Raw genomic sequence first — 20,301 nt, forward strand, 5'->3', positions numbered from 1 at the left:
GACTGGAATGGTGGCAGCGATCGTTTTGTGTATTTTGAGCTCCTTTTGCCGTTCTGAGCGCGTTTTTCGCGCTGAACCCAAAATGGTGGCCTGGCTCCCAAAATGGCCAGACCACGAGGCTCCTTTGTCCTGTCCACTGACCGTCTTGCTCCCTTCACCTTCCCCAGGTCGAGCGACCCGGGGCCTTCCTTATTTGGGCATGTACTTTCCCGCGAAACGCAGATGCTTTCGCGGGCTTCTACATGTCGTTTGTGTGCCTCCAGGGTGTGGGCTGGGATGTCTGATCCCAATACACATCCTGGGTGCCAGAGAGTCTAGGGTGGTGTGAATGCCTGGGACCACTGTGGTCCGTGATTGGTCCATGAATGGTATGTGTGTTGATGAGCGGATCTCCCATTGGCTCCCCTCCGTTTTGGCGCGAAGGGAACCGTGGATAAGAGGGGGCTGGAAACACCACTACCATGTCGATCTCCTGAGTTCTCACGAACGAAGGAATACAGGAGCCAAGTATCCTGCAACCACGAGGCTGGACCGAGGAATCGCTGGTGACCCGCTGAAGGAATCCTCCTTTGCACTGCTGTCGTCCTGTGAAACCCTTTCCTCCTTTGATCGAACCAGAAGGCCTTCGACCTTTGGAATAGCAGGAACAGCTATTCCCGGCGACTTCATCCTCTCCTGCCAAGTAAGCCTTCGGAAGTGTCTCTGGGCCATCCAGTTGACTGACCAGCTTACAAGGGAGTCCTGCTCTGTAACCGCCGCCAGGTTGTGTTGTATTTCGAGTCCTGGTCACTCTCCCACGCTTCGTGCACTTGGCGTTCCCAGGTCTGAAGGGAGGAGTGTACATTTGGCTCGAATACACACAGCCGCTCCGTTGTCCTGCTGCGGCAACAAACTGTGCCGGTTTCGTCGATTGGGACGTCTTTTTGCTCTACACGACTACGAGGCGTTCCCTGCTCTTCTGAACCTGCCAGCTGCTGAAACTAACGTGGAGAAGCCTGGGTCTGCTTGCTTCGGGGACCGGTGAGTAGTATAGCTAGGATCTGGTTGCCCTCCTGCACTATCCCATTGCTTTTCCCTGCTGTGTAAAAACATCACCCTTTTGCCGTACTCGCGCTCTGCTTCTGCCCGCTGTGGAGGCTGCGCTTGAGTTGCGGAACCTGTTCTTCTTCTGCTGTGCACTAACCCGAACTGCCTGACTTCCTTCGAAGAGCTTCTCCTTTTGCCCGTTGGCACCGGCGTGTGCAGGTACTTTGAGCACAAGGCTCCACTCTTCGCAGGGCTCGGACTTCCATCTAGTTAGGTGCCTCTGAAGGCGAACTGAGTCTAAAGCATTATCGCACTGCCTGTTTTCCTTCCCTTTCAGGTGGACTACACATTTCGTGCATAACGCTTGCGACTGTCGTATTTGTATATATATTGGGCCTCATTACGACCCTGGCGGTAAGTTACCGCCAGGGCCGTGACTTTACCGCCATGGTGCTAACTACGTTAACGCCATGGCGGTAAGGGGATTTACCGCCCCATTCCGACCTTGGCGGGGCGGTAAATCCCCAATCCCCATTTACCCTTCCCCATTCCCATTTTTGCCCCATAGGGCATAATGGGAGTGGGGAAGGCGTTAATTACGCCACCGTAAATTACGGTGGCGTAGTTAACACCAAGTTCCCTTACCGCCATGGTTTTTTACACCCACTAAAAGCAGGGTCGTAATGAGGCCCATTGTGTGGATATGGTATGTGTTGGCTTAGTATTGTGATATTGTGATTTTCTCGCTACGGTCATTATTTTAAAGGCCTTAAAATAAATGTGTATCTATTTTTGATATAACAACTGTTTGGAGTAGTTTGTAAGCGCTCTTGCTTTGTGTGCTCATTGCGGGCTTTCAGTCACACTCACCCCTCTTGAGACCTAGTCTTGACCGCCGCGATCGCTACCTTGATTGGTCTGGCTTGTCCAGAGGTTACCCTGTTCCAAGTAATTAGGTTGGCCTTCTGAACTTCTGCGCCACCAGGACAGAGTTCAGAAATCCGTCTTAACAAATGGTTTCTGGGAAAGAGGGGTGTTAGCCACCTAAAAATGAAATGAATGAATTTATGAGTACGATGTTAATACCAGAAGCTAAGTAAATATATTAAAAGGTCCATCAGAGTCCAACAGAGGTTCCAGGGCTCATTAGGTGTACCAAAACACTGTAATCTCCAGGACACAAAGTCAATGCTCCAGGGTTCCTCAGCCGAACAGCCACTTCGGAGCCACTTACTCAAAGTGCGTGTGCAGGAGCATGTACGCAACACTTTATTATGGATTCTAGGAAAGTGGGAGGGGTTATCCATCTAAAAATGAAATGAATGAATATATGAGTACTATATTAAAACCAGAAGCTAAGTAAATATATTAAAAGGTCCATCAGAGTCCAACAGAGGTTCCAGGGCTCATTAGGTGTACCAAAACACTGTAATCTCCAGGACACAAAGTCAATGCTCCAGGGTTCCTCAGTCGAACAGCCACTTCCAAGCCACTTAAAGAAATAGCCACCATGGTTGTACAGATTGTGAATTCCCACCTATGTAACTCTTTGTATTCAGAGAAAGGCAATGCTCCATCGAAACATTTTCTAATTTCAGAAAATGCAGAAATGTGCAGTTAGGCTAGGTACTGACCTCTGGAAAAAACGTGTTTCTGTTACTTACGGATCTCTACAAGTTAAAGATCTTGTTATTTTCAAAACCGTCCGTATCAATTGTGGACTTTTTTTTAGACCATAGGCTCTGATGCTTACACAAGCTGGATGGAGATTTGCTGTTTGGGGAACAATTTATTGGAATCTCCTCCCTTTCATTTTATATCTTGAAACTAAACATTGTCCAGTCTTGTTGTACTGGCTCTTCTGCGGGCTTCCAACTGAGTATATTTCTCTTGTCTCAAACTGCAGTGAAGAATGGCACCCAGAAAAGGCTTAACTCATAGTGTTTGCAAATCAATTATCCACACAAATTGTCAGGTGATTTTTCCCTGATTATCCATTCCTTTGGAGAATGCGAAGTCATTGTTAGGACAAGCACATTATCTGGGATAGATTACCTAAATTCTGGTCTATTTTACATAGTATCAATAACAGTCTAGGACTAATTTTTATTATAACTTGGAAAATACTGGTGGGCAATCAGAAAACATATTAAGAACTCACATGAAAAATACTTTAATTGTAAATCCATAGCTGAGATTTGATGTCAAATGTGTATGAAATACATGGTGTAAGGGTTTAAAGACAGACTCACTGTCTTAATGACAAACTGGCTTATTAAATCCCATGAACAACATTTGGTTACATGTCTTTATACCGAATCATTTTATAACAAATGCACATATAATGAAAATTATATAACGACAAAACAAAACAATTGTTTTTTCATTGTTTGGAGGGGTGCCTCTCAAACCCCTGTTTCCCAACTCTAAAAACCCACCACCCTAATTGTTTCCCCCACCCCCACATACATTTTTCTTATGTTTTTCGTTATATCATTTCTGTTATATATTCATTATATATAAAATGTTTATTATAAAGACTGTATACCACAACATTCTATTCATCCTGTAGTTTACCGAACAATGTATTATATAGAAGTAATGTCCTATCATTATCATATTCCATAGAGTGTTCTTGGATTCTTTAGTTAAATGAGGTCAATGAACATCTGGGGAAAATGTATTGTTCAATTCATTAGTCCCAGTATATATGATAGTAATCAATGTTTTAGCATTTCCTCAGCTGGACATAGTGTGCTCTTTCCATGTAGTTGTGTTATCTACTACAACTCCTAGATTTTTATATTTCCCAACCACTTAAAGTTTATGTTCGTCTATATACCACAACTAGTTATCAATTTTAGAAGTTCTATTGAAAATCATGATTTTAGTTTTTGATTGATTAATTTTGGAGAATGGCTTTTGGTGTATTTGGCCAATGCAGTGATTTGCATTTGGAGTCCAACTCGGGTCCGAGTCATGATTATTAAATTGTCCGCTGAGCCAATCAATTGGAAATTAAGATGGCCAATGCTTGTTGTCTAAACCTTCTGGCCCTTGGTAGTTAGTGCTGTACACTTAACAACTTGCCTCTCTTTTCATGTTCCTGCTGGATTCTAATCATATGGTTTATGTCATACTGATATCATACATGTATACTCTCGTAAGACCTCTGTTAACAGGGTTGCAGCACTCTCTGCCAGATACTCTCTGCTATATTCCCTTTTCACAATCAAATGCAATAAAAGCAAAATCCAAATACAAAAAGTACGAAATAGTAGGATATCTGTGGGGCGTATCAGGTGTTACCAGATGCCAGTTGGGGTGAAACATGTTGAATTCATTTTATGAAGAACAAACATAAAGCATGTAATGGGGGCAGCAGTCATCCAGGTGTAATGAGTTCATTTCACCTGTTACAAGGTTACCTATAGTGACCAGTTTTGTGAATATGGACATAAAGGGACATTCACTAAAAGGAAGTGCTATTAAATGCCCAGAAATGAGCGTCATGCTAGCACCTTTTGAAACAGGTGCAGCGGGAGGCACAGATCATGACAGGGATATTTCTGAACCTCTCATGACTTCTCTTAAGTGGCACAGCCGTGGTTTTAATGAGCCTGTCACACCTGCATTTCCATATCCCAACAGGGATGGGAATGTTTACTTTTTACTTGTGCATATCTCTGGGACATGCCCATTAATGCCCCGTCTCAGTGAAATGCGCTCAATGCAGCCAATTGGTTGCTGGGAACCTTTCATGCATTTGTGTCGGACGCAGAATCTGTGCATTATTGTCCAGTCCCTCATGACAAGATCAGATCAGCTTTGAGATTCAGGTGACCTGAGCTTTTCAGCAATGGATGCAAATGGAAAGGGCCCATTTGCTGCGCTTGTGCCATTTTTGCTCATTTTCCCCACGTTTTAAACACGGGACAAGGCAGGACTTCTGAGCACAGCACACTCCTGGGTCTCTCCAGCATGAGGTTCACGATTCCATTCAACAATTGCAGGACCTTCAAGGGCTATGTCTCTTTCCCACAAATTCTCTTGCCTTGGAAGGCCTGCTGGACCCAAACAACAAACAAACAAAAGTTTCTTCAGTGATCTTGCACCTTGGGCAATTGTTCTTCGCCACTTGGATCTCCCTCCGCCGGGCTTCGATCCTTCTTGCAATGTGGCCCTCCTTCCGTCAGTTTCACTACGGCCTTTCACTCTTAATATCAACACAATGTCCTCGGGTGCATCATTCTTCACCCTGATTCACATGCATCCATTAGCTGGATTCCCATTTGGCAATTTCACAGTTCACTTAGTTTAATCACAGTGCAGGATTTACTTCTCTTAGCTTTTTCCTTGGCATTCCACTGTCGGGTTCACACTTGCCTTGATTCACAAATTTCTCAGGAAGCGAGGGGGTTCCCTTACCCTAGCTTTCTTTCGGCTATGGGTCAGAGACTTTCGATTGTACAAGGGATTTGACATGACACTTATAGGACCATTCTGACACCTCACACCGCCCTCTCCTAGGGCTTTGTGGTACCTGTAGTTTCAACACAAACAAAAGACGCCACTGAGAGTCCTTCGAATGAGCACTCCTGCGGCACCTGACCACTCTGCAGCTGGCCCTTCTCTGGGCTTTCCAAAAAGTTCACAGTTCTTTGTTCACAAGTTCCTTGCATTCACATAATATTTCCAATTGCAACCTTCGGCTCAACACAGTTTGGTTTGCTATCAGATTTCTCTGTCTGTGCTGAACCCATTGGCTTGTCCTGTTTTTGGAGTGAAGAACGGTACCACGGTAGTCAGCGTGCTTCTTTGCCTGTGTTATAAATGCGGGAAGACCCCGTGTACCATTGACATCTGCCACACCACACGACAGCTCTACTCCCCAGTCTTGTGATTCCCTTTTCGGAAGCTTTGCAGGTCTAAGTTGGGGAAGTGCAAATCCCTCCTCATCATCCTTTCAGGTCTCATCGCTTTTCTCCTCCGCTTGAACTGCCGGTCCGGAATTGCTCGTAGTGTGCTCTCGTGCTCTGTCTTTTATCCCTGTGGGGAACGTAAAGGGCTGTCAGGTGTGTGTGTCAATTGGCTGCCTCTGCCTGACCCTTGTGTTGGGACATGTCCGGTAAACAGCTCTGGTGTTAGACCGTTGTTTGTCATGGGTCAGGAAAGTGTTTGTGTCTGGAAAGAGGGGTGGGTAGTGGTTTTGAATATCCTACAGAGTAGGATGGGGTAAAAGTGTTACAGGGAAGGGGGTACTGTGTCTCACCCATCAGTGTCCAACTTCCGCTCCCAGAACAGCCCTCATCCAGGTGATCCTCCCCCACTGGTCCACCCCCAGGAACTGTATACAATAGCGATGGCTGTGTCCTGGCCACCTGGATGACAGATCTCCGGGGACTAGCGGGTGAGACACTGTCAGGTTTCTCACAATAGGGAAGCTGATACTGCAGGGAAAATTGCACACATGGCTAAAATCACTCGGTTCTACCAACCAATATGCAATGAACACATTGAAAAAGCCAACCTTTTGTCACAGTGGCACCTGTGGCATCTACTTCAACTGCGCCCTTTGCAAGCTTGGACAACAACAACTCGTTGAAATTATGTTTGAACCTACAACCTAGGATTCCTGCAGTACTTAACCACACGGGGAGAGCACACAAGGTAAGATAATGGGAACTAATCTATCATCAACCGCTGATCTGGAGGAACTAGTTTCATCTACATCTGAATATTCTTTCTCCATTGAATTTTCCACCCTCCAGGTGGCAATGCACTGGCTAATGTTGATGGGTGTGAACTGAGTGCCTCCAAATGATCGGCACTGATGGCAAAGGTCGATGCACATTCTCTTCATGTAACCTGCTCCTACAAGAACAAGGGGATATTAAGTTTATCCTGGCTCGAGTAGTGGACATCATCCTAACTAATAGCCAGGGAATGGCAATGAGTAATCTCCACAGTGTAGAACTAAGGAGTGTTACATCTCTATCTGATTATGGCACTCCACCATCCTTCTCTCCTGGTCCTCAGTGTGAGATTTCCTGTATGGACATGGATTCTAACATGACAGTTGTTAATAACGCTCCATCTAAGCAGTGCAAAAAGTGTCCAAAGAAGAGAGCATCGAAACATACTGGGCCTAAGGGAGGTGGACAAGGAATGAAGAATAAAAAAACAAAAAATAAATCCCCAACCTTTGGCCACTTCAAATAATAAAGAACGAAAATCTGTTGCGGAAAAGGATTGTTATATACTGACACAAGCAGACAAGTGTAAGAAGGGAATATTGGCACTACGTAAGAAAAAGGAAATATAAGCAAACTTGGATAAATGGTGTGATCCATGTGTGGTGAAAAGGCAGCTGGATCATCCAGAGAATGGTAACGCCAAGAATAAACCGGTCGATCTGATTACTACTGAAACAGCTATAAAAGTGTTACAAACTGTGCCAAGTTTGGTTGCCAATGAGGTTAACGAACAACAGACTCAGACTGCTACATCCATAAGTAAATGAACTCAGGGACCTGCTCGGACATATGTAACCCAACATTACCAAGTGGGTGACGTGGAAACATGGTACACGAGAATTGGTCTTAAGTCCCAAAAGGCGTTCTTGTACCCCTAGCAAAATACCTGTCTACCCCCAGAGGCTTCGCTCCTAACAGAAGTTGTGACGTTTAACAATAGCCCATTCTTATGCTGCACCAATCTCTTGCAAATGATACACTTGATCCTGATCTGAGAATAATCACGACAAGTGACATTCACAAAGTGGAATTGCCAAGAATAGGAAGTAGCTCTAACTGGGCCATCATAACTTTTGTGTCATCAATTATTGTGCAGAATTTGATTTTCTATTCTTAATATTTTGAACACATGGTGTTGGAAATGCAGGTTAACACAAGGATGTATTATCAGTCCCTTTCTGAAGTACGGCAGAATAAGCAGTACCAAGGGTGTAGGAAGCAGAGACGAGAATACGAATGTGCACAAGGGGAGGTTGGTGAAGAATATAGCCCATTGATACAATGCAAACAATATAGATGGTTTGAAATTGTTATCATGGAACAACACTATGGGGTTCCATTCTTTATGGTCAATCCTGAGGGTCAAAAGTGTGTGAGTACAGCAGATATATTTGTATTGCAGGAGTCATGGGAACGACAAGAGTTGCTGATAGATGGTTAAAGGCTTTTGACTCAACCCGCAAAGAAAGGAAGAGGTCACCCATGCAGCAATGTTTGTATTGGAGCAAGAGCTCAATTTGCGGTTACATCCTTTATGAGTGTCATACAATCAGATTACTTGATGGCAGAAGTGATCAGCAGTTGTCCTACTAAAAATACTAAAATGCTGATAATTACATTATATGAACCGCCAGAGTGTAATATTACTATGGCACAGCAAGGAAAAGTAGCTAAGATGTTGACATCCTGGCAAACAAATGGTAGGGTGGGTGAGAGAGCAGCTTTAGTAGCTGGTGATTTTAACACCCACTGCCTATCATTAGAAGAGTTCGAGCTTGGTGCTGGAGGAGACGGTAAAACATCAGGGTAATAAACCCATTGACAGCAAGACAGGCTCTTCTTATTGAAAAGGGGAGAACATGGGTGGTTGTCTTAAGTGATTGTGGTCTGCAACTATTGGGAGCCTCTGATGAGTTCAACATCTCGAATACCCCTACATGGATAGCGCCAGGACAATCCTTGTGTATGAATGCAATTTGTATGACTCCTAACCTTGAAATAAGGAGAACCAGCTATAGGATTGGGTTTAATAATTTAAGTGACCACGCAACTCTGACCGTTACTGTAGAACATCAGAGGGTTACGGGCACGCTCCCTATTGTGAAGTTAGCAACGGTTAACCTTCAGAAGCACAAAATCCAGTGGTCAGCTACAAGTATTGGGCTGATTCCAGGGATGTCATTTCACCAAAATGCCAGGAGTAGCGGAAGTGACATCACATGACCCCTGACCTATGATGACATCACAGGAAGTGATGCCATTTTACCCCACTCTGAAGTGACATCACAGGAAGCGATGAAACATAACTTTTCACCTCTTGACAAAACAGGAAGTGGCATCACATAGCATTATTCCTAAATGTGGTTACAATATCACTAATGTGATTTACATTTCATACAAGAATGGATCACCATACATATCGTGAATATCAGTGTGTATAGGCCCATATTACCAAATTACTGTGAATGCAAACAGAGTTCCAAGGCCAAACGATAATGATGTGTTAATGATATAGCACTTATGCTTAAGCGTTTTATATAGAACTATACATACAATATCACCCGATCTGTGTTGGTACTCATTTATGAACCTCAGAAGCATAAAAGTCTGAGTTGGCCTTGCTGGGATTCGAACATACAACCTGCAGATCACACACACATTGCAGAAGTGAGCACTCAACTCACTGAACTGTCTTACCAGCTATAGCTTACCGGCTATAATAAAATGAGCAGTTACATGTCTATATCTTCTCAAAGTCAGAAAGCAAATTACACTGTGTAGTGGATACCCTTGAACTGGTAACTGAGATTTAACAGCAGACCAGTTCATCTGCAGTTCTGGTGCAGAGGTGGCCACATGTCAAGACTGCGTGGATCTACGTTTCAGGTTTCAGAGGTTGGCAAAATAGGGAAAGCAGCGCTCTCACACATCACGTACTCTAGGCACTCGTTGCCTCATACATGCAAAGAAATATCCTGAACAGCATGCCAGGGAGATGGGAAAGATAGACACTTTACATTACAACAAAGCATTAATTGTGGCACATTGAAATCAAGGCCCACTTGATGTGCTAGGGTCAAACATTTCTGCACTGTACACAAGCTTTTGGGCAAACAGATTTTGTCAAGTTACCCGAGGACACCAAGATGGAATGTTGCGTGATGATCTTAGCATAAACATCAGCAGAAAAAAACATATCAACTTGTGAAAAGCAAAATACATAGTCCGAAATTGATGCTTTTTCTACTCTAAATGCTTTTTGGAAGTTTTTGTCTGCATTGTGAATATGAGGTGTTTAAGAACAGACTAAATCAGTGACTCAGCCCCTGGTGTGTGCCTGAACTAATCGTTTAATGGGTCCAGCAGTTATTGTATAGAATTCCAGAAAGGCAAATTATGTATTATTCCTAGTCTTTCTTATTTAGGGTCACTGCTCAAAGTGTTTCACGTTTGGAACTACCTGGTTTTTAAGGGGCCTGAACAAGAATGCCAGCCTCTCCAGAAACAAAGAGCCACATTGTGCTGGCTACAGCCCAGGACCTTCCATTACAAAAACATTTTTTTTAAAAATTGAACTTTTCTTTTAGGGGTAACAAGGGAAGCCATGCGGGTAGTAGGGGAGACCACAGCTGTGACCCCTGGTGACCCCCAAATGATGTCCCTGTTTGAAGCAACTGAGAAGGTGCAGTACCAAACCTTGGACTATGTGCAAGATATGTATTTTCTGGTGCAGAACATCATGGATGTTGTTAAGATGGATAATACTACACACTACATAGCAGGTTCTGCGGGTAAGGTATATGATGTAACTGTACAGAAAATAAAGAAGGAATTCCATAGATAATCTAGATTGCTACAAAAAATAAATCCTTAACATACGAGGAGAGAATATTAGCCTTGAAAAAATTGACATAGAAATATGAAGTCGGTTTGAGGCCAAACAAGTATAATCAAAATTCAGATAACTGGAAAATGTTGCATAGATTAATAAGGGCAAAGGGCACTAAAAGCTTTTGGCAGCTGTACCGCTCTCATATAACAATAAAAGAACCACAGGAACTGACAAATATTACTGAAGCTTCCTGGGTTAGACATATTCTATTAAACTACTGCAAAGAATTGGACAGGGCAGAGACATCCTGTATAACACAAGAGGGTAGTGGACCAGGGTGCTTGGACTTCCATGTGGATGACATTCATCAGATTATAATAAGCTCTAAGTCCTCTGGAACCTCTGGTCCCGATAAATTACCTAACATCGTAAATTAAAAAGGAGCCCATGTTGTGGGCCTGTTTTCTCAGTAGTGCTTTTAAAAACATTGTGAAGAGTGGTTCAGTTCCTGGGAGTTGGAGATCATCTGTCTTATGCCTGTGCATAAGACCCAGAGACGAACTAAGGAGGTAGTGGCTGCTGGCTATGTTGGATGCCAGCAGCAAAATCTTCCCCAAACGCTCGTTAACAGATCTTAACAAATGGAGTGAGAATAACGGCATCTTAAAGATAAGTCAGACAGGCTTTCGCCGTGGTGGCAGAACGGTTCACTGTGTTTGGGCCCTTAAACTGATTTTAGCCAAGATTAAGAAAACCCATGGGACCCAATTATATGTGGCATTCGTGGATTATTCAGGGACTTTTGAGTGTGTCATCAGAGGCTGATTATTAGGGGTGAAACTAGTACTAGTGGGATTGATCTGTCCTTATTCTCATTAGAGACCTGCATACAGGCACTAAGGTGGTGGTGAGAACCTCATAGGAGGGGACTTTGACACAACAGATTGATACAAACTTGGGCCTGAAACAGGGTTGTGTCCTTGCCCCCACCCTATACAATTTATATGTGAGTGATGTATGGGAGTTTTTCGAAGGAAGGCTTGCATTTCCCCAAAAAATTGGCGGGAGTACCAATACCCTTCATGTCCTATGCCGACAACACTATCATCATGGATCAGACCCAGATAGGTCTCCAGACGTCAATGAATTTTTGGGAAAAACATGCCACTACCAATAGACTAAATATCAACCAGAGTAAAATTCAAATTATGATTTTGGGTGGGAAACCAAAGAACAATAAACATAGCTGGTATCTGGGAGGAACTAAGCTGGGTGTGGTAGAAAAATATATATATAATATATATATATATATATATATATATATATATATATATACGTATATATATATATACATATATATATATATACACATATATATTCAGTAAAAAAAACTTTGTTAAAGGGACGTTATAGTTAAGTTGCGCTACTAAAAAGCTATGAAATTCAGTAAAAAAACTTTGGTAAAGGGACGTTAGGGTTACATTGTGCTACTAAAAACCTATGAAATTCAGTGAAAAAACTTTGTTAAATGGACATTATGGTTCAAAGTAAAACCGAAAACCCCCTGAAATTCGTGAGTTATGGTAAGGTAAGCAGCCTTAACTCGTGCCACCACTGTGCACTGCTAAGACTAACACCCAAGACATCAAAGATGACATCACAAATGTCATTGATGACATCACTGATGACATCACATGTGCATTTACCTTTCATGAAAAGTCTGTACAAGGGATTCTTATTGTAATGTTAATAAAAAAAGTGTCAAGGATCATTGGAATAAATATTATGAGGTACATAGTGCATTAAGCAATGCATTAATCCAAATAGCATTGTATTATCAAGTTTCTTTCAATATACCAAGGTACACATGTAGTAACATAGGCATAGTGGGCAGCAGGCATGATGGAGATGCAATAATAATAATCTTGTCATGTTAAATACTAAAATTATAAATGCTTTCTTATTAGAGTTTTGCATACTGTAAAGCATTTAATAAGTACCTAATAAAACCCACTTACTACATTTTTGAAATACTGCACACAAAACACAAACAGACAACAACACATACACATATGAGCATATACAGGGAAAGTGAAGTAACCTAACTGATTATCTTCACACACAGAAATGATTGCTCTACTACTTCCCTATGTATAACTATCACATATTGTGACCAGGCCCTAAGGAAAGTTGTGTAAATGCAATGTGTACAAATAGCATATCCAGGGAAAGTACAGTAATAAAAAAACAACAGAACTATAAAACAGTGTTGATAACCTTACTGATCATCTTCATACATAGATAGCATTGCTGTCTTCCAAGTCTGTGTTTTCCCCTTTGTATATGTTTCATATGCTGTGAGTGGACCCTAAGTGAATTACTGTAAGAACATATTTCAAGTTCAAGTCTACAAATATAGTACTTTTTTAATTTTTAGTTCCTGACTGTTACTGGCCTAGATATATCAGTAAAGGAAAAAAGAGTGAGCCAGGCATCTGATGTCATCAGTGATGTCATCAATGAAATGTGTGATGTCATCTGTCATGTACTGGGTGTTAGTCTTAGCAGTGCACAGTGGTGGTGAGAGTTATGCTTGCTTCCCTTACCATAACTAGCGAATTTCAGGTTTTTTTTTTTTACTTTGAACCATAACATCCCTTCAGCAAAGTTTTTTTTTACTGAATTGCAAAGGCTTTTAGTAGCACAACTTAACCATATTGTCACTTTAACAATGTTTTTTTACTGACTTTCATAGCTTTTTAGTAGCGCAACTTAACCATAACGTCCCTTTAACAAAGTTTTTTTACCGAATATACATAGGTTTTTGGTAGCACAACTGAACCATAATGTCCCTTTAACAAAGTTTTTTTTACTAAATATACATATACATACTGTGAATTTGATGTATGTTTACTAGGATTCCCTTACTTTATATACATGTAACATAGAACATGCTGAACCCCCATCCAGTGATTTTGATATCCGCGGACCGATGCTGAAATGGGGGATGAAAGCCATTAGCAACCCAAGTTCCCAAAGCAGAACCCGGGGTGCTAAAAAAGAGGATTTTGCTTCTTACACCGGGACGCTTGTGGCGTTCCAGTATAGGAAGGAAAATCCTTTTCCAAGATGGCCACCATGGAAAAGGAAGGCGAGGGTTCCATACAGGGCCCTCTTCGCTTTCCATGGCAGCCTACAGAAGGCAAAAAGAGAACCCTATGACCATATTACCACGAGCACATTTTTCTTCCCTTTCAGATCTATCCTAATTTGGTATAACTTTACCACAAAGCCAGTCCCAGGTGGACATGGCCACTTTAATCCTATGTTTTCTCCCTTGTGGTCATAGCCAGCAGCCAGATTGTCTGGATCATGACCTTATTCCATGAACCAGACAATCTGGCCACTGCCCAATGCCACAGGCTACCCCACATTCACTGAAGGTATACCGCTATTTTTGTTATAGCTACTTTATGACACTTGGCAAATAATAAAATTCTGGCACATTGGCAAAACCATGCTTGTAGGCCCTTGCCAATGCTCCTTACGCAAGTTTGCTGCAAATCCACCCATGTTTTATTTTTTCAAAACTGTCAAATTAATGCACACACAATCGTCATATAGCCTAGCCCCCACTTGACAAAATCCATTCAGACTGTACCAAAACATTTATATCTAGATCTATAATCTCTTTGCAAACCGTTGTGTAGATTTGTCAAATAGCACCACATGTATAAGCCTTTACATTATTTCGGCACCCCACCTTTAATTTTGTCCCCTCGTCACAAAATCCCACCAAGCTTCGCTAAAACATTTATATCTAGATCGATTATCAGTTTGCCAAAATAAGTGTAGATTCATTAAATGTCACATCATTTTTAAGCAATTACATTATTTTGGGACCCCCTCTAATTTTCCCCCCTCATGACAGAATCCCACCAAACTTTGTAAACTCATTCGCAATCAAGTCACAAATATACCATCCCATCCTCATCACCCCTCACCTCCTTAGAGATTATTTGATAAGTTTGACAAGAGCAATGCTCAGAAAATATTATTGTTCCGAGGGTTCAGGCACGTATTTTTATCCATACGTTGATCGATCGCACAAACATTTCCAGTGCACCTTACCTTAGTTTTCCTCTTTTGTACACATGTGAAATCTGGCAACAGGGCGCGGCCATCTTGGGCTAATCTTACCTGTTGCTGCATCGGCCTAAGGCAGTGGTATTCCAACTGTGGGGCACGACCCCCCAGGGGTCTGTGGGTACATTACTGTGGGGCCCTGAGAGCTCAGCATGAAATCTAAAAAAAAATCTTTAGATTGGAAGAAATAGCCAGAGTGGCTCACATGGTCGGGCTGAAGCATGAAACTGTCTCAGGCAACAATGAAAAAGTAGCCCGCAGTTGTAAATGGATATTCATTCCTTCAGTCACAGACTGGGCCTCATTACAACTATGGCGGTACCGTTGCGGGTGCCTGACAGCCTGCCAGGTCTGACATGACATGCATGCTGTGCAGCACCCTCGAGCACAGCTCGTCAGATGCACCGGCACCGTAATTAGCGGTGCCGGTGCATCCGAGCTCCCCATTCCGATTGAGCCCTATTGGGCTCAATGGGAATGGGGATCTACCGGTACCGGCACCCACGAAAGGGCAATTATCAGGTCCGCCTAACTCGGCATGACCCAGTAATTGCCCATTCGCGGGTGCTGGACCCGGATGCCGGTTTTAATGGCACAGCTCCCACCAGGGTTGTAATGAGGCCCACTGTTTCAGTAGTACCCAAGGGGGTGCTTTGTGTTAAAATGTAAGTAAATTGTGATATAGTCAGCAACAATGGTCAAAATTAATAACTGCATGGTTAAGTAACTCATCAAACTGGTCCACATTGGCCAAAATGGTGGCCCATTTTGACTGGCCCACACTAGCATTTTACATTTTTGGTACAGGCATTGCCCTATAGCCCAGTCCGTGCCTCACCCATTATGGAGGAGCTAAGGAGCCAGCCAAGTGAAACAGTGAGCACTCCCTCAGCTGCTTCTTCCAGCTGATGGAGTGCTCGTGGGCTGGCTGAACTGTCAAAGGGAAAACTGTTTTCCTTTGACAGTTCAGTTTAGTTCCCCAGCCGCACATGCTCACTGAGCTATACAAGTGCTGGGGCGTTTTGCTTCGCCAGCATTGCATAGCTCATTGAAAATGCTGGCTGGGGCACTGCATGTCTGTATGTCCAAGGAGGATCTCCTGCGCCTCCTCGCACATACGGACAGAGCAGCCTGGAGCAGGGCATTTCAGCACCCACACGCAGGCCAATGCAGAAGGTATGTTTATGTTCATTGTTTTTATTTAAACATGTGTATGGATGCGTGTATGCTTATGTTATGAGTGAATGTATGGTGATGGATGCTCGTGTCAATGATAGAGTGATTGCTGTATAAATGTGCAGCGACTTGCATGCACACGTAATCATGTTGATTGTGTTAGGCCCAGTGGGGCCCAGGGGACAGGGATGGTATCTTTTTACTGGACATCTATTATAGATGTCCAGTAAAAAATGTCATGCCTGCCCCCTTGACTCCCAGCACCAATTGCAAACTGTTTGGCTATTTACCCATTTTTTTGTTAAAAGTATGCTCTACAATGCAACATTTTAACCCATTATTTTAAAAACATTCACAGGGGGAAACCCCCCCGAACCACCCTTTATTGGTTCTGGCTTCCTCACTATGCTCGGTCGCTATGGCATTTTTGTGGGAAACAGTTATGCCCCTCCACTTAAAAAAATCACCAGCCGCCACTGGCCCTCAGACTGTGTTGGAAACGGGATGGGGAACCCACATACTATGGTGGGAGTACAATGGGCGGGAACCATGGGATAGTGGTGGGAACAGAGTGGGGAGAGCCCTGGGTGTGTGATGGGGTACGGAGAGACCAGGGACTGGGTAGGAGTGGGATGAGGGAGCGACTGTGATGGGAGCAGGTGACGTAGCGCAATATATACTGTCCATTTGGCATTTCTGGGGGGTCCCAATCTGGCCAAATTTTGCTCAGGGGGGCCCCGGCTAATAACATTTGATGACCACTGGCCTAAGGTGAACAGCCCTGACGGCACTAAATCATATGCCCCGCCCCTGAGCCTCACATCACCAATCCTAGTGATATTGTCCGCCTTTCTCTGTGACGTTCCTGAGCAGCGTACCCAAACACGCCCAGTCATCACCTACGTGATGTGACGCAGAACCCGAAAATCAACACACAACTTCTCACAACACAGCACGGCACAATTCGGAATACTACACCGTACTTTAAAAAGAAACAACAAGACTATACAATTTGTAAAGTACTCTTATTTCACATTAATGCTCCAACAACATCCGACTATTGCCATATTCAATCAAATTTGAAATTTCTTTCTTCGCTCGCAATCCAAAATGTTTATCGTGAGTCACGCATTCTTCTTTTTTTCGTACAAAAGGTGTTCGTTTTGGATAAAAGAAGCACTTGGATAGTACAGTGAATTCCAGGGCTTGTGCATCAACTTGAAGCTAGACCACCGTAAAGGATGTTATGTTGCTCCTAATCGCTAGTACAGTGTAAGGGCATATCTGCCCTTGCCGAATGTCCCAAAAAACTGTCAAACATATCCAGTTGTTCACAAGTAGCTGCAGCTGCCGATTAAAAAATCTGTCAGTTGGCATCTGGAATCTATGACAATCCCAAAATTGCGAAATGTATCTGTTTCGGAAACATAATAGAAATATGTCTCACTAGCCGAGCTTTATTACAATTTGCTTCCGAGAACATTCCTATGTAGTATGATCAACTCTAAATGGGATACGAAAGCTGACGCTACAATTCTATGTGCTCATACATGGCATTTTAATGAAATATTAGCGTTGAACCAGGGAGAACTGAGTAGTGGTCTACATGCATATCAATGCTGGCCTGCCCATCTGGACGGTAAAAAGAACATTACACACAAAGGTTATACTTGAGTTTCATTGTAATATGACACACAGAACAAACAAGTACAATGTAACCCACAAATAATGCTCAGATAATGATAAGTTGATGCTTGTTCGAGTATAAAATCATCCAAAATTAAACTTACATTACATTCACCATTTCCATTCTCTTGGCGTAACTCAGACTGTAAGGGAGACTCCGTTTGCACCAACAATTTTGCATAAACTGAATTTACATGTTCCTTAGTCCACTTTTTGAATACATAACCTTATTATATCTTACATTATAACAACCCTCCTTCATTCAATTCCTTTTCAGAATGGTTCCTTTCTCTCAAGGTCAAAAAACAATTGAAACTTATACTGTGTGTCAATGCGTGGGCTTCCCGAGCTCGCAAACAAAAATTCAAAGGTGGTGACCTTCACTCAGAATCAAAATACATTCTTACTTTGCAATAACTTGCCACTCCGCATCCATGAGAACTGTAATTCTCATGCACATACAGGGTGGTCTTTGCATCAGGCAGGGTAGGTTGCTGCCTGAGGTGCCAACTGTAGGGGGCACCAGTCTGACTGCATTATTACTTTTATTACATTTTAACACAGACATGAATAGCCCTTTCTTTGCCGCGCTCTGGGTGTAGCACAAGCACATCAATTTATAAACATCAAGCGTTTTAATTTAGAGTGTAAAATAACCTGAAATTACTTCTATTTAATAGTAATAAATATTGGGCACCCAATATAAACAATATAAAAGAACGGGCATTCGAAATGTAGTATTACTCTGTAATACCACAAGGTAAGGTTCACGTTGCAGACTGCAGAAGCAACAATCCCACATGGGGCTATTGCTAGAAACACTTTGACTCTTTTTTGTGTACCCTCTACTTCAATGTTGGAGTAGGGCGCATTCTGTCATTCCAAAGTTTCCTTACCCCTTAGCAGTGGGTACTGCATCACTTCTCTGCACAGTGCTTTTAGCCTGCAACCTTCACTAATTTTCAAGTTGATGTCATTATTTCAGTGACAACAAAGATGGTGAGGCAGAAACGTAAATGGTGGACTTGTAAACATAGATTGGAAGTCAATCAACCACTTCTTCCGGTCCTGCATAGGACTGTTCACGAACAAGTTTGACAAGAGCAATGTTGTGTTTTTTAATATGTTTATACCGCGATGGACGCGGACACCAAGCACGGATCCAAGATGGTGGGCGTTTACAAACATCTGACGCACCTCAAACTCTTCACCATCCAATCAGGGGACACGTTGCATGTCCGTGGACATGATGCAAGTCGATTAGCCAATCAGTGTTCTGCCCGCGGAGCGAACAGGGAAGTGTGTCCGCAGAGCGGACATAGATATCACACATTTTTTGCGACCTACTTTTTGGTCGTTTTAAAATAACTACTGTATGGATTTTCACCAAATTTACAAAAGCACGCTTTTGGGACCCAGCCGCTGCTCCTGCCGCAAATTTGGTGAAAATCCGTCCAGCGGTTTGGGCTGTAGGCGTGAGCAAATTTTTTTCCCCATTCAGTCTATGGGAAAAAAAGAAATTTTGGGACCCCCTCTATAACTTTCCCCCCCCTGCACCAAACCTCACCAAACTTTGCAGAGTGGGCCATATACTTTTTTTTGCAAAGTTTGGTGTGGGTTCGTCCAGGGGGAGCGAAGTTATAAGCCGCCAAAAAAAGTGCTCTTCCTATGGGTTTAGCAACTTAACCATAACTACACGGCCACTGCTGTGGCCATGTAATTTGGAAAGTCCTATATTTACGGCGCCTAACACACACTTGCACAGATAATTGGTACAGACAGCGATTATGAGAAGGTGGTAAATCATTAAGAGCTACATATATATATATATATATATATATATATATATATATATATATATATATATATATATATATATATATAGAATGTGGTGGGAACATTGAAGCACTGTGTGAAGCATATTTAAAAAGTGTGATACCTGCAATAACGTATATCTTAGAAACTCTTCCTGCACAGCACATACATTGGTTGGATGAACTGGAGGGTACGCTTTTAAGCTCTATATTAGGGGTCCCACAGGCAGTACCAGTCGAGGCTCTATGCCTCGAACTGGGGATAACTTTGTTATTAACATGCTGGAAAATGTCTAGGATTCTATTATACATTACCTCGGTATATAAAGTGGATGAGGCCCTTACACTCAGAACCACTCTGGTGGAGCACACAAGTTGGTTAGCTAGCAGAACGAGAGAAATCAGGAAAGATATGGCATACACAGAGTTAAGTATTACTGCACTTGGCCTTCTGGGTACACTGAACATTGCATTACATGGGATGGGGTAACTAGAACAGTTTAATGTGAAACGCAGAAAAAAGTCAATTTATTATGACATGGTAGTGACCATAGATCAACTTAACACCAAACATAGGCATACTGAGTATACATAGCTGGGATTTCCCCTCCATGAACCCCAGATATTTGGCTAAGTACGAACTAATGCCAATTTATCATCTATCCGCGCGCAATGCGCTGGTCTTGTAAGCAAGACCATGCAGAGCAACAGAAATTGAAATCCCTGATCCGTATTTAGAAACCGAACTCAGGTAAGGTATTAAGCGTGCTATAGAAAAACAATTAAATAAATAAATACCTTTCTATGAATACACAGGAGCAAGGTGTGGTTTCCCACAGGAACGGTGACTGAAGACTATGTACCA

The 20,301-nt window shown here is 42.7% G+C and overlaps 1 protein-coding gene across 1 annotated transcript in view; it reads right to left on the minus strand.

The window, feature by feature from the left end:
- LOC138528708 (indolethylamine N-methyltransferase-like) overlaps positions 1-20,301 on the minus strand; it is a 136,292-nt gene that overhangs the window by 47,369 nt on the left and 68,622 nt on the right. The window lies entirely within an intron of this gene.

The sequence above is a fragment of the Ambystoma mexicanum genome, chromosome 7q (genome assembly GCF_040938575.1).
Source record: "Ambystoma mexicanum isolate Mex_15411 chromosome 7q, UKY_AmexF1_1, whole genome shotgun sequence".
NCBI lineage: Eukaryota > Metazoa > Chordata > Amphibia > Caudata > Ambystomatidae > Ambystoma > Ambystoma mexicanum.